Genomic DNA, 11,279 nt, shown 5'->3' on the forward strand with positions numbered 1-11,279 from the left:
CTCACCCTCACACCCTCACCCCCTCACCCCATCACCCTCACACACCCTCACTCACCCTCACTCCCCTCACCCTCACAACACTCTCACCCTAACTCACCCTCACACACCCCCTAACCCTCACAGCCCCTAACCCTCACAGCCCCCCACCCTCACACCCCCTCATACTCACACACCCTCACCCTCACTCACCCTCTCACCTTCACACCCCCTCTCACCCTCACACACACCCTCTCACCCTCACACCCCCTCACCCTCACTCACCCTCCCTCACACCCCCTCATCCCCCTCACCCTCTAACCCTCACACACCCTCTCACCCTCTCACCCTCACACACCCTCTCACCCACCCTCATGCCCTCACCACCACACCCCCCCTCACCCTCACACACCCTCACCCTCACACACAACCTCACCCTCACACCCCCCACACCCCTCACACCCTCACCCTCACACACCCCCTCACTCTCACAGCCCCTCACCCTCACACACCCTCACCCTCACACACCCTCACTCACTCTCACCCTCCTCTCACCCTCACTCACCCTCACACCCTCACCCTCAAACACCCTCACACACCCTCTCCCTCACCCTCACACACCCCACCCTCACACACACACACACCCTTACACACCCTCACCCTCACATCGCCTCACCCTCCCTTTCACCCTCTCCCCCCTCACCCTCACACCCTCACCCACCCTCACCCACCCCCACTCACCCTCATAACCTCACCCCCTCATCCCCTCACCCTCACACACCCTCACCCCATCACCCTCACACACCCTCACTCACCCTCACCCACCTCACCCTCACAACACTCTCACCCTAACTCACCCTCACACCCTCACCCTCACACACCCTCACCCTCACACCCCCTACCCACACACACCCTCACCCTCAACCCCCTCACCCTCACACAGCCTCACCCTCAACCCCCTCACCCTCACACCCCCTCACCCTCACACCCCCTCACCCTCACACCCCCTCACCCTCACATCCCCTCACCCTCACATCCCCTCACCCTCCCTCCCCCTCACCCTCCCTCCCCCTCACCCTCATACCCCCTTACCCTCACCCCCCTCACCCTCACCACCTCACACTCCCTCACTCACCCTCACACCACTCTCCCCCTCTCCCTCACACACCCTCACCCCCTCACCCTCACACCCCCCACCCTCACACTCCCACCCTCACACCCCCTCACCCTCACATCCCCTCACCCTCACATCCCCTCACCCTCCCTCACACCCTCACACCCCCTTACCCTCACACCCCCTCACCCTCTCACCCTCACACCCCCTCTCACCCACCCTCACCCCCTCACCACCACACACCCCCTCATCCTCACACACCTGGAGAAGTGTGGTTCAATGGTTAGAGGCGGCAGACCCGGAAGCTGAGATCGGCGTGGACCAGGGTTCGATTCCCCGCCTCGGCGGGTCTCGGGCTCAAAAAAAAATTCCACGGACTCGACAATTCTCGCTCCGGTGCCTACTCGACTCACTGGGTCACACTCTGCGACTCTGGGCAATAGCTTGCTTAATCTCCACTACGGCCCCTCGCGGCGGGATGCCTGGCTTTCACCTTGTGGATACCCTGCCGGGGTATCTCACAGGGGAATACCAGGACAGTTCCCTAAGCAAGCGCCTTGATACCTTCGGGTGATACGTGCGCTATATAAGTCGCAATACATTTACATTTACATTTACATTTAGAGCGGCAGACCCTGATGCAGAGGTCTAGCCCGGACCAGGGTTCAATTCCCCGCCTCGGCCGGTCTTGGTCTCAAAATTCCACAGACCTGATAATTCTCGCCTCGGTGCCTATTCCAATCATGGAGTCCCACTCTGCAACTCTGGGCAATAGCTTGCTTAATCTCCACAACGGCCCCCACAACGCTAAGGATGCCTGGCCTCCACCTTGGGGGTGCCCAGGAGTGGACACCTCACAGGGAAAGCCAGGATGGGTTCCACAGCGGTATTCGTACAAGCGCCTTGAGACCCTTGCGGGTGAGTAGTGCGCTATAAAAGTATCAATTTACATTACATTACCCGCACACCCTCACCCTCACACACACCCTCACCCTCACACACCCTCACACCCCCACACCCCTCACCCTCAACACCCCCTAACCCTCACAGCCCCTCACCCTCACACCCCCTCACCCTCACACACCCTCACTCACCCTCTCACCCTCACACCCCCTCTCACCCTCACACACCCCCTCAACCTCACACCCCCTCACCCTCACACCCCCTCACCCTCACACCCCTTCACCCTCACTCACCCTCCCTCACACCCTCACACCCCCCTACCCTCACACCCCCTCACACACCCTCTCACCCTCACACACCTTCTCACCCACCCTCACCCACCCTCTCACCACCACGCACCCCCTCACCCTCACACACCCTCACCCTCACACACAACCTCACCCTCACACTCCCTCACCCTCACACCCCTCACCCTCACACCCCCTCACCCTCACAGCCCCTCACCCTCACAGCCCCTCACACCCCCTTACCCCCTCACCCACCCTCACTCACACTCTCACCCTCACACCCCCTCTCACACACATCCTCTCACCCTCACACCCCCTCACACCCCTTCACCCTCACACCCCCTCACTCACCCTCACACACCATCTCACCCTCACACCCCCTCACCCTCACACCCCCTCACCCTCACACCCTCACCCTCACACACCCTCACCCCGTCACCCTCACCCCCGTCACCCTCACCCTCACATCCCCTCACCCTCACCCCCCCTCACCCTCACACCCCCTCACCCACACACCCCCTGACCCTCACCCCCACACACCCTCACCCTCACACCCCCCTCGTCCTCACACCCCCTCACTCCCCCTCACACCCCCTCACCCTCACAGCCCCTCACCCTCACACCCCCTTACCCCCTCACCCACCCTCACCCTCACTCACCCTCTCACCCTCACACCCCCTCTCACACACATCCTCTCACCCTCACACCCCCTCACACCCCTTCACCCTCACACCCCTCACTCACCCTCTCACCCTCACCCTCACACACCATCTCACCCTCACACCCCCTCACCCTCACACCCCCTCACACCCCCTCACCCTCACACCCCCTCACCCTCACACCCTCACCCTCACACACCCTCACCCCGTCACCCTCACCCCTGTCACCCTCACCCTCACATCCCCTCACCCTCACACCCCCTCACCCTCACACCCCCTCACCCATACACCCCCTCACCCTCACCCTCACACCCCCTCACCCTCACACCCCCTCGTCCTCACACCCCCTCACTCCCCCTCACCCTCACTCACCCTCACACCCCCTCACCCTCACACCCCCTAACCCTCAAACACCCTCACCCCCACACCCTCACACACCCCCACACACCCTCACCCTCACCCTCACCCCCCCTCTCCCCCCTCTTACCCTCACAACCCTCTCACCCTCACACACCCTCACTCACTGTCTTATGATGTCTGCCCTGCCATCATTTACTTCGGACCCTCACACACTCTCACACCTTCTCACCCTCACACACTCTCACCCCCTCTTACCCTCACACACCCTCAGATGCCCTCACCCTCACACCCCCTCACCCTCACCCGCTCACCCTCACACCCCCTCACCCTCACACACCCTCACTCACTCTCACTCTCCTCTCACCCTCACTCACCCTCACACACCCTCACTATCACACACCCTCTCCCTCACCCTCGCACACCCCCACCCTCATACAAACACACCGTCACACACCCTCACACCCTCACCCTCACATCGCCTCACACGCCCTCTCACCCTCACACACCCTCTCACCCACCCTCACCCCCTCACCACCACACACCCCCTCACCCTCACACACCTGCACACCCTCACCCTCACACCCCCACACCCCTCACCCTCACCCTCACACACCCCCTCACAGCCCCTCACCCTCACACCCCCTCAACCCCTCACCCTCACACATCCTCACCCTCACACCCCCTCTCACCCTCACACACACTCTCTCACCCTCACAACCCTCACCCCCCCTCACACCCCTCACACTCTACCCTCACACTCCCTCTCACCCTCACACACCCTCTCACCCACCCTCACCCCCTCACCACCACACCCCCCCTCACCCTCACACACCCTCACCCTCACACACCCGCACACCCTCACCCTCACCCTCACACACCCCTCACCCTCACACACCCCCTCACCCTCACAGCCCCTCACCCTCACACCCCCTCACACACCCTCACCCTCACTCACCCTCTCACCCTCACACCCCCTCTCACCCTCACACACACCCTCTCACCCTCACACCCCCTCACCCTCACACCCCCTCACCCCATCACCCTCACTCACCCTCTCACCCTCACACACCATCTCACCCTCACACCCCCTCCCACCCCTTCAGCCTCACACCCCCTCACCCTCACACACCCTCACCCCCTCACCCTCACATCCCCTCACCCCGTCACCCTCACCCCCGTCACCCTCAGCCCGTCACCCTCAGCCCCGTCACCCTCACCCTCACACACCCTCACCCTCACACCGCCTCACCCTCACCCGCACACCCCCTGACCCTCACCCTCACACCCCCACACCCTCACACCGCCTCACCCTCACACCCCCCTCACCCTCACACCCCCTCACTCCCCCTCACCCACCCTCACCCCCTCTCACCCTCACAACCCTCTCACCCTCACACCCTCCGTCACCCTCACACACCCTCACTCACCCTCACACACCCTCACCCTCACACCCCCTCACCCTCACACCGCCTCACCCGCACACACCCTCACTCACCCTCACACCCTCACCCCCCTCACCCTCACACACCCTCACACACCCTCTCTGACCCTCACACCCTCACCCTCACAACCCCCTCACCCTCACACACCCTCACATGCCCTCACCCTCACCCCCCCCACTCACACTCACACACCCTCATTCACCCTCACACACCCGCACACACCCTCACCAGCATAGCATACCAAAACTTAGCATAGCATAACAAAGCACAGCATAGCATAGCATAACAAAAAAGCATAGGATAGCAAAACATAGCATTGCATAGCATAACAAAACAAAGCATAGGATAGCAAAACAAAACATAGCATAACAAAACAAAACATAGCATAGCAAAACACAACAAAGCATAGCATAACAAAACACAACAAAACATAGCACAGCATACCAAAACATAGCATAATAAAGCATAGCATAACATAACAAAGCATAGTAAAACAAAACATAGCATAGTATAACAAAACATAGCATAACACAACAAAACAGCAGAACAAAACATAGCAGAACAAAACATAGCAGACGAAAACATAGCATAACAACAAAACATAGCATAACATAACAAAACATACCATAGCAAAGCATAGCAAAACATAGCATAACAAAACAGAACAAAACATAGCATAGCATAACAAAGCACAACATACCATAGCATAACAAAACAAAGCTTAGCATAGCATAGCCTAGGCTAAGAAAACATAGCATAACGAAGCATAGCATAGCATAACAAAACATAGCATAGCAAAACATAGCATAGCATAATAAAACACAACAAAACATAGCATAGCATAACAAAACATAGCCTAGCACAACAAAGCATAGCATAGCAAAACACAACAAAACATAACATAGCATAACAAAACACAACAAAACATAACATAGCATACCAAAACAAAGCATAGGATAGCAAAACTAAACATAGCATAGCATAACAAAACACAGCATAGGATAGCAAAACATACCATATCATAACAAAACATAGCATAACATAACAAGACATAGCCTAACAAAACACAACAAAGCATAACAAAACATAGCAAAACACAATAAAACATAGCATAGCTTAACAAAACAACAAAACATAGCATAGCAAAACAAAACATAGCATAGCATAGCAAACACAACAAAACATACCGTAGCATAGCATAAATTAGTTCCCAAAGTAACTTCAAGGGGAGCAAAAGACCTAGTTTGATAGTAGCTTCAACTTGGTGTGACCTTATGGAATGCGAACATGTTTTTTTCCCCCCTTCCTGTGTTTCTTTTTACTTCTCAGGTAGCCAAACGGAGTGTGAGCAGTCTTAACTATACAACAGGTACAGGACAAGTTGGCGCTTAGAAACAAAGGCTATTGAACCAGTTTGCTACTGTAGTCACTGCCTGAAGTGCTTGAGGAGCAAGAAAATGTCAGGATGTAACATATGTTGTCAGAATGTTTGGAGGCAAAAAGTGGTCCAGGATGTTTACATGTACTAAACCAGGGGTGCCCAAACCTGTCCTGGCGGGCCGTATCCATGCCAGATTTTTGGGCTCCATGGGTCCCGGGCAGTCGTCCCCCGGGCGTCCGGGGCTCCATCCAGGCTGACGGTATGGCAGAGTGCCCGGGTCGGGCTCCATGGCTTTCACGGTGGTCCTCCCCTGGGTGTCTGGGGGCTCCAGGCCGAAGGCATGGATAAGTGCCCAGGACGGGCTCCATGCGTCCCGGGCACGGGCACGGGGACGGGGACAGGGGCTTCACTTCCGTGTCCAGCCATCTGATCGCCCAGATTCCCTCGGCCATCTGGTCGCCCGGATCCCCTCGGGCATCTGGTCGCCCGCAACGCTTTCCTATGGGGCGACCAGATGGCCGAACTTCCCTGGAAGTCCCGATGAGGTGCCATTCGCCGCCCGGATCCCAGCGAGGGCTCCAGGAGGTCGGGTACATTCGCGCCTTGGGTCCCCTCTGTCACCTCGCGTGCACAGATTACAAGAAAAGGGGGTAATTTTCCTCCGGATTACTAGGGAGAAGGGAACGCCCGGACACCCCTCCGAGGCTGGTGGTTCTCTGCCATGGGGACCAGATGGGCTATGCCTGGGCAACACCTCCCTGGGCCACCCGGGGCTTCCTTCCTCCAGGCCAACTGCATGTCAAATTGCCCAGGACGGGCTCCATGGCTCCTGGGCAGTCGTCCCCCGGGCGTCCGGGGCTCCATCCAGGCTGACGGCATGGAAAAGTGCCCAGGGCAGGCTCCATGCATCCCGGGCATTCATCCCCCGGGCGTCCGGGGCTCCATCTAGGCTGACGGTATGGAAGAGTGCCCAGGTCGGGCTCCATGGTTTTCACGGTGGTCCTCCCCTGGGTGTCTGGGGGCTCCAGGCCAAATGCATGGAAAAGTGCCCAGGACGGGCTCCATGCGTCCAGGGCATTCGTCCCCTGGGCGTCCGGGGCTCCATCTAGGCTGACGGTATGGCAGAGTGCCCAGGTCGGGCTCCATGGTTTTCACGGTGGTCCTCCCCTGGGTGTCTGGGGGGCTCCAGGCCGAAGGTACGGAAAAGTGCCCAGGACGGGCTCCATGCGTCCCGGGCATTCGTCCCCCGGGCGTCCGGGGCTCCATCCAGGCTGACGGCATGACAGAGTGCCCGGGTCGGGCTCCATGGGTCCCGGGCAGTCCTCCCCCGGGCGTCCGGGGCTCCCACCGCCAGGCCGACGGCATGTCAAAGTGCCCAGGACGGGCTCCATGAGTCCGGGACAGTCCTCCCCCGGGCGTCCGGGACACCCATCTCCAGGAGGCCAACGGCATTGGCAAAGTACCCAGGACGGGCTCCACGGGTCCCGGGCGGACCTCCCTCGGGCGTCCGGGGCACCCATCTCCATGAGGCCAACGGCATTGGCAAAGTACCCAGGACGGGCTCCATGGGTCCCGGGCAGACCTCCCCCCGGGCGTCCGGGGCTCCCACCTCCAGGCCGACGGAATGTCAAAGTACCCAGGACGGGCTCCATGGGTCCCGGGCAGCTTCCCCCGGACGCTGGGAGTCCTTTCGATCCCGGCCCTCTGGTCGCCCGCGATGCTTTCCAATGGGGCGACCAGATGGCCGGGCTTCCCTGGAAGTCCCGATGAGGTGCCATTCGGCTCCCGGATCCCAGCTAGGGCTCCATGAGGTCGGGTTCTTTTACGCCTTGGGTCCCCTCTGTCACCTCGCGTGCACGGATTGCAAGAAAGGGGGGTAATTTCCCTCCGGATTACTAGGGGCAGGGTACGCCCGGACACCTCTCCAGGGCTGGTGGTTCTCTGCCCGGGGGACCAGATGAGATATGCCTGGGCAACACCTCCCCCGGGCGTCTGGGGGCTCCATTCTCCGGGCCAACGGCATGGCTCAATGCCCAGGACGGGCTCCACGTGTCCCGGACAGACCTCCCCTGGGCGTCCGGGGCACCCATCTCCAGGAGGCCAACGGGATGGCAAAGTACCCGGGAAGGGCTCCACGGGTCCCGGGCAGCCTTCCCCCGGGCGTCCGGGGCTCCCACCTCCAGGCCGACGGCATGTCACACTGCCCAGGACGGGCTCCATGGGCCCCGGACAGACCTCCCCCGGGCGTCCGGGGCACCCATCTCCAGGAGGCCAACGGGATGGCAAAGTACCCGGGAAGGGCTCCATGGTTCCCGGGCAGCCCTCCCCCGGGCGTCCGGGGCTCCCACCTCCAGGACGACGGCATGTCAAAGTGCCCAGGGCGGACTCCACGGGCAGCCCTCCCCCCGGGCGTTCGGGGCACACATCTCCAGGAGGCCAACGGCGTTGCAAAGTACCCGGAAAGGGCTCCACGGGTACCGGGCAGTCCTCCCCCGGGCGTCCGGGGCACCCATCTCCATGAGGCCAACGGCATTGGCAAAGTACCCGGGAAGGGCTCCACGGGTCCCGGGCAGGCCTCCCCCGGGCGTCCGGGGGCTCCCTTCTCCAGGCCAACGGCATGGTTCAATGCCCAGGACGGGACGTCAAGTGGCCAGGACGGGCTCCATGCGTCCCGGGCATTCGTCCCGGGACGGGGACGGGGTGGGGAAGAGTCCAGGCGGCTTCACCTCCATGCCCGGCCATCTGATCGCCCAGATTCCCTCGGCCATCTGGTCGCCCGGATCCCCTCGGGCATCTGGTCGCCCGCAACGCTTTCCTATGGGGGGGGGACCAGATGGCCGAACTTCCCTGGAAGTCTTAATGAGGTGCCATTCGCCTCCCGGATCCCAGCGAGGGCTCCATGAGGTCGGGTTCTTTCACGCCTTGGGTCCCCTCTGTCACCTCGCGTGCACAGATTGCAAGAAAGGGGGGTAATTTGCCTCCGGATTACTATGGGGCAGGGTATGCCCGGACACCCCTCCAGGGTTGGTGGTTCTCTGCCATGGGGACCAGATGGGATATGCCTGGGCAACACCTCCCTAGGCCACCCGGGGCTTCCTTCCTCCAGGCCAACTGCATGTCAAATTGCCCAGGACGGGCTCCATGGCTCTTGGGCAGTCCTCCCCCGGGCGTCCGGGGCTCCCTTCCCTGGGCCAAAGCATTTCAGAGTGCCCAGGACGGGCTCCACGGGTCCCGGGCGTCCAGGGCTCCCTTCCCCGGGCCAACGGCTTGTCAGAGTGCCCAGGACGGGCTCCACGGGCCCCGGGCGTCCGGGGCTCCCTTCCCCGGGCCAGCGGCATGTCAGAGTGCCCAGGACGGGCTCCACGGGCCCCGGTCCTCCGGGGCACCCTTCCCCGGGCCAGCGGCATGTCAGAGTGCCCAGGACCAGTTCCACGGGTCCCGGGCAGTCCTCCCCCGGGCGTCCGGGGCTCCCTTCCCCGGGCCAAAGCATTTCAGAGTGCCCAGGACGGGCTCCACGGGTTCCGGGCGTCCAGGTCTCCCTTCCCCGGGCCAACGGCTTGACAGAGTGCCCAGGACGGGCTCCACGGGCCCCGGGCGTCCGGGGCACCCTTCCCCGGGCCAGCGGCATGTCAGAGTGCCCAGGACGAGTTCCACGGGTCCCGGGCAGTCCTCCCCCGGGTGTCCGGGGCTCCCTTCCCCGGGCCAAAGCATTTCAGAGTGCCCAGGACGGGCTCCACGGGTCCCGGACGTCCTGGGCTCCCTTCCCCGGGCCAACGTCATACAGGAGTGCCCAGGACGGGCTCCACAGGTCCCGGTCGTCTGGGGCTCCCTTCCCCGGGCCAACGGCTTGTCAGAGTGCCAAGGACGGGCTCCACGATTCCCGGTCGTCTGGGGCTCCCTTCCCCGGGCCAACAGCTTGTCAGAGTGCCCAGGACGGGCTCCACGGGTCCCAGGCAGTCCTCCCCCGGGCCAACAGCAGGTCAGAGTGCCCAGGACGGGCTCCACGGGTCCCGGGCAGCCCACCCCCCGGGCGTTCGGGGCACCCATCTCCAGGAGGCCAACGGCATTGCAAAGTACCCGTGAAGGGCTCCACGGGTACCGGGCAGTACTCCCCCGGGCGTCCGGGGGCTCCCTTCTCCAGGCCAACGGCATGGTTCAATGCCCAGGACGGGCTCCATGTGTCCCGGACAGACCTCCCCCGGGCGTCCGGGGCACCCATCTCCAGGCCAACGGCATGGCTCAATGCCCAGGACGGGCTCCATGGGTCCGGGGAGGCGTCCCATGCGCCTCCGGGCTTGGGAGCCCCGGCTGGGTCCAGGGGCCCGGCCGGGCCCCGGGTTGGGTGCTCCGGCCCTGGTCCCTGTCTCCCAGCCTACCACACTGCCAAGGGCCTAGGAAGGGGTTCCGTTGTGCCCGGGGAGCCTCCCCTTGCTTGTCTGGGTTCAGGAGCTCTGTCCGGGGCCCCTAGGGGCCCGGGGGAGGGCAGCCTCCCCACCCCGGGCTCTGTCCTTGGTCCTGCTGCGTGGCAGGGTGCCCGGGACGGGGTCCGGAGGGACCGGGGAGGCGTCCCATGCACCTCCGGGCTTGGGAGCCCCGGCAGCGTCCAGGGGCCCGGCCGGGCCCCGGGTCGGGTGCTCCGGCCCTGGGCCCTGTCTCCCAGCCTGCCGCACTGCCAAGGGCCCGGGAAGGGGTTCCGATGTGCCTGGGGAGCCTCCCCTTGCTTGGCTGGGTTCAGGAGCAGTGGCTAGGGCCCCTGAGGGCCCGGGGAGGGCGGCCTCCCCACCCCGGGCTCTGTCCTTGGTCCTGCTGCGTGGCAGGGTGCCCGGGACGGGGTCCGGAGGGACCGGGGAGGCGTCCCATGCGCCTCCGGGCTTGGGAGCCCCGGCTGGGTCCAGGGGCCCGGGCGGGCCCCGGGTCGGGTGCTCCGGCCCTGGGCCCTGTCTCCCAGCCTGCCGCACTGCCAAGGGCCCGGGAAGGGGTTCCGATGTACCCGGGGAGCCTCCCCTTGCTTGGCTGGGTTCAGGAGCAGTGGCTAGGGCCCCTGAGGGCCCGGGGAGGGCGGCCTCCCCACCCCGGGCTCTGTCCTTGGTCCTGCTGCGTGGCAGGGTGCCCGGGACGGGGTCCGGAGGGACCGGGGAGGCGTCCCATGCGCCTCCG

The sequence above is a fragment of the Lissotriton helveticus genome, chromosome 8 (genome assembly GCF_964261635.1).
Source record: "Lissotriton helveticus chromosome 8, aLisHel1.1, whole genome shotgun sequence".
Taxonomy (NCBI): Eukaryota; Metazoa; Chordata; class Amphibia; order Caudata; family Salamandridae; genus Lissotriton; species Lissotriton helveticus.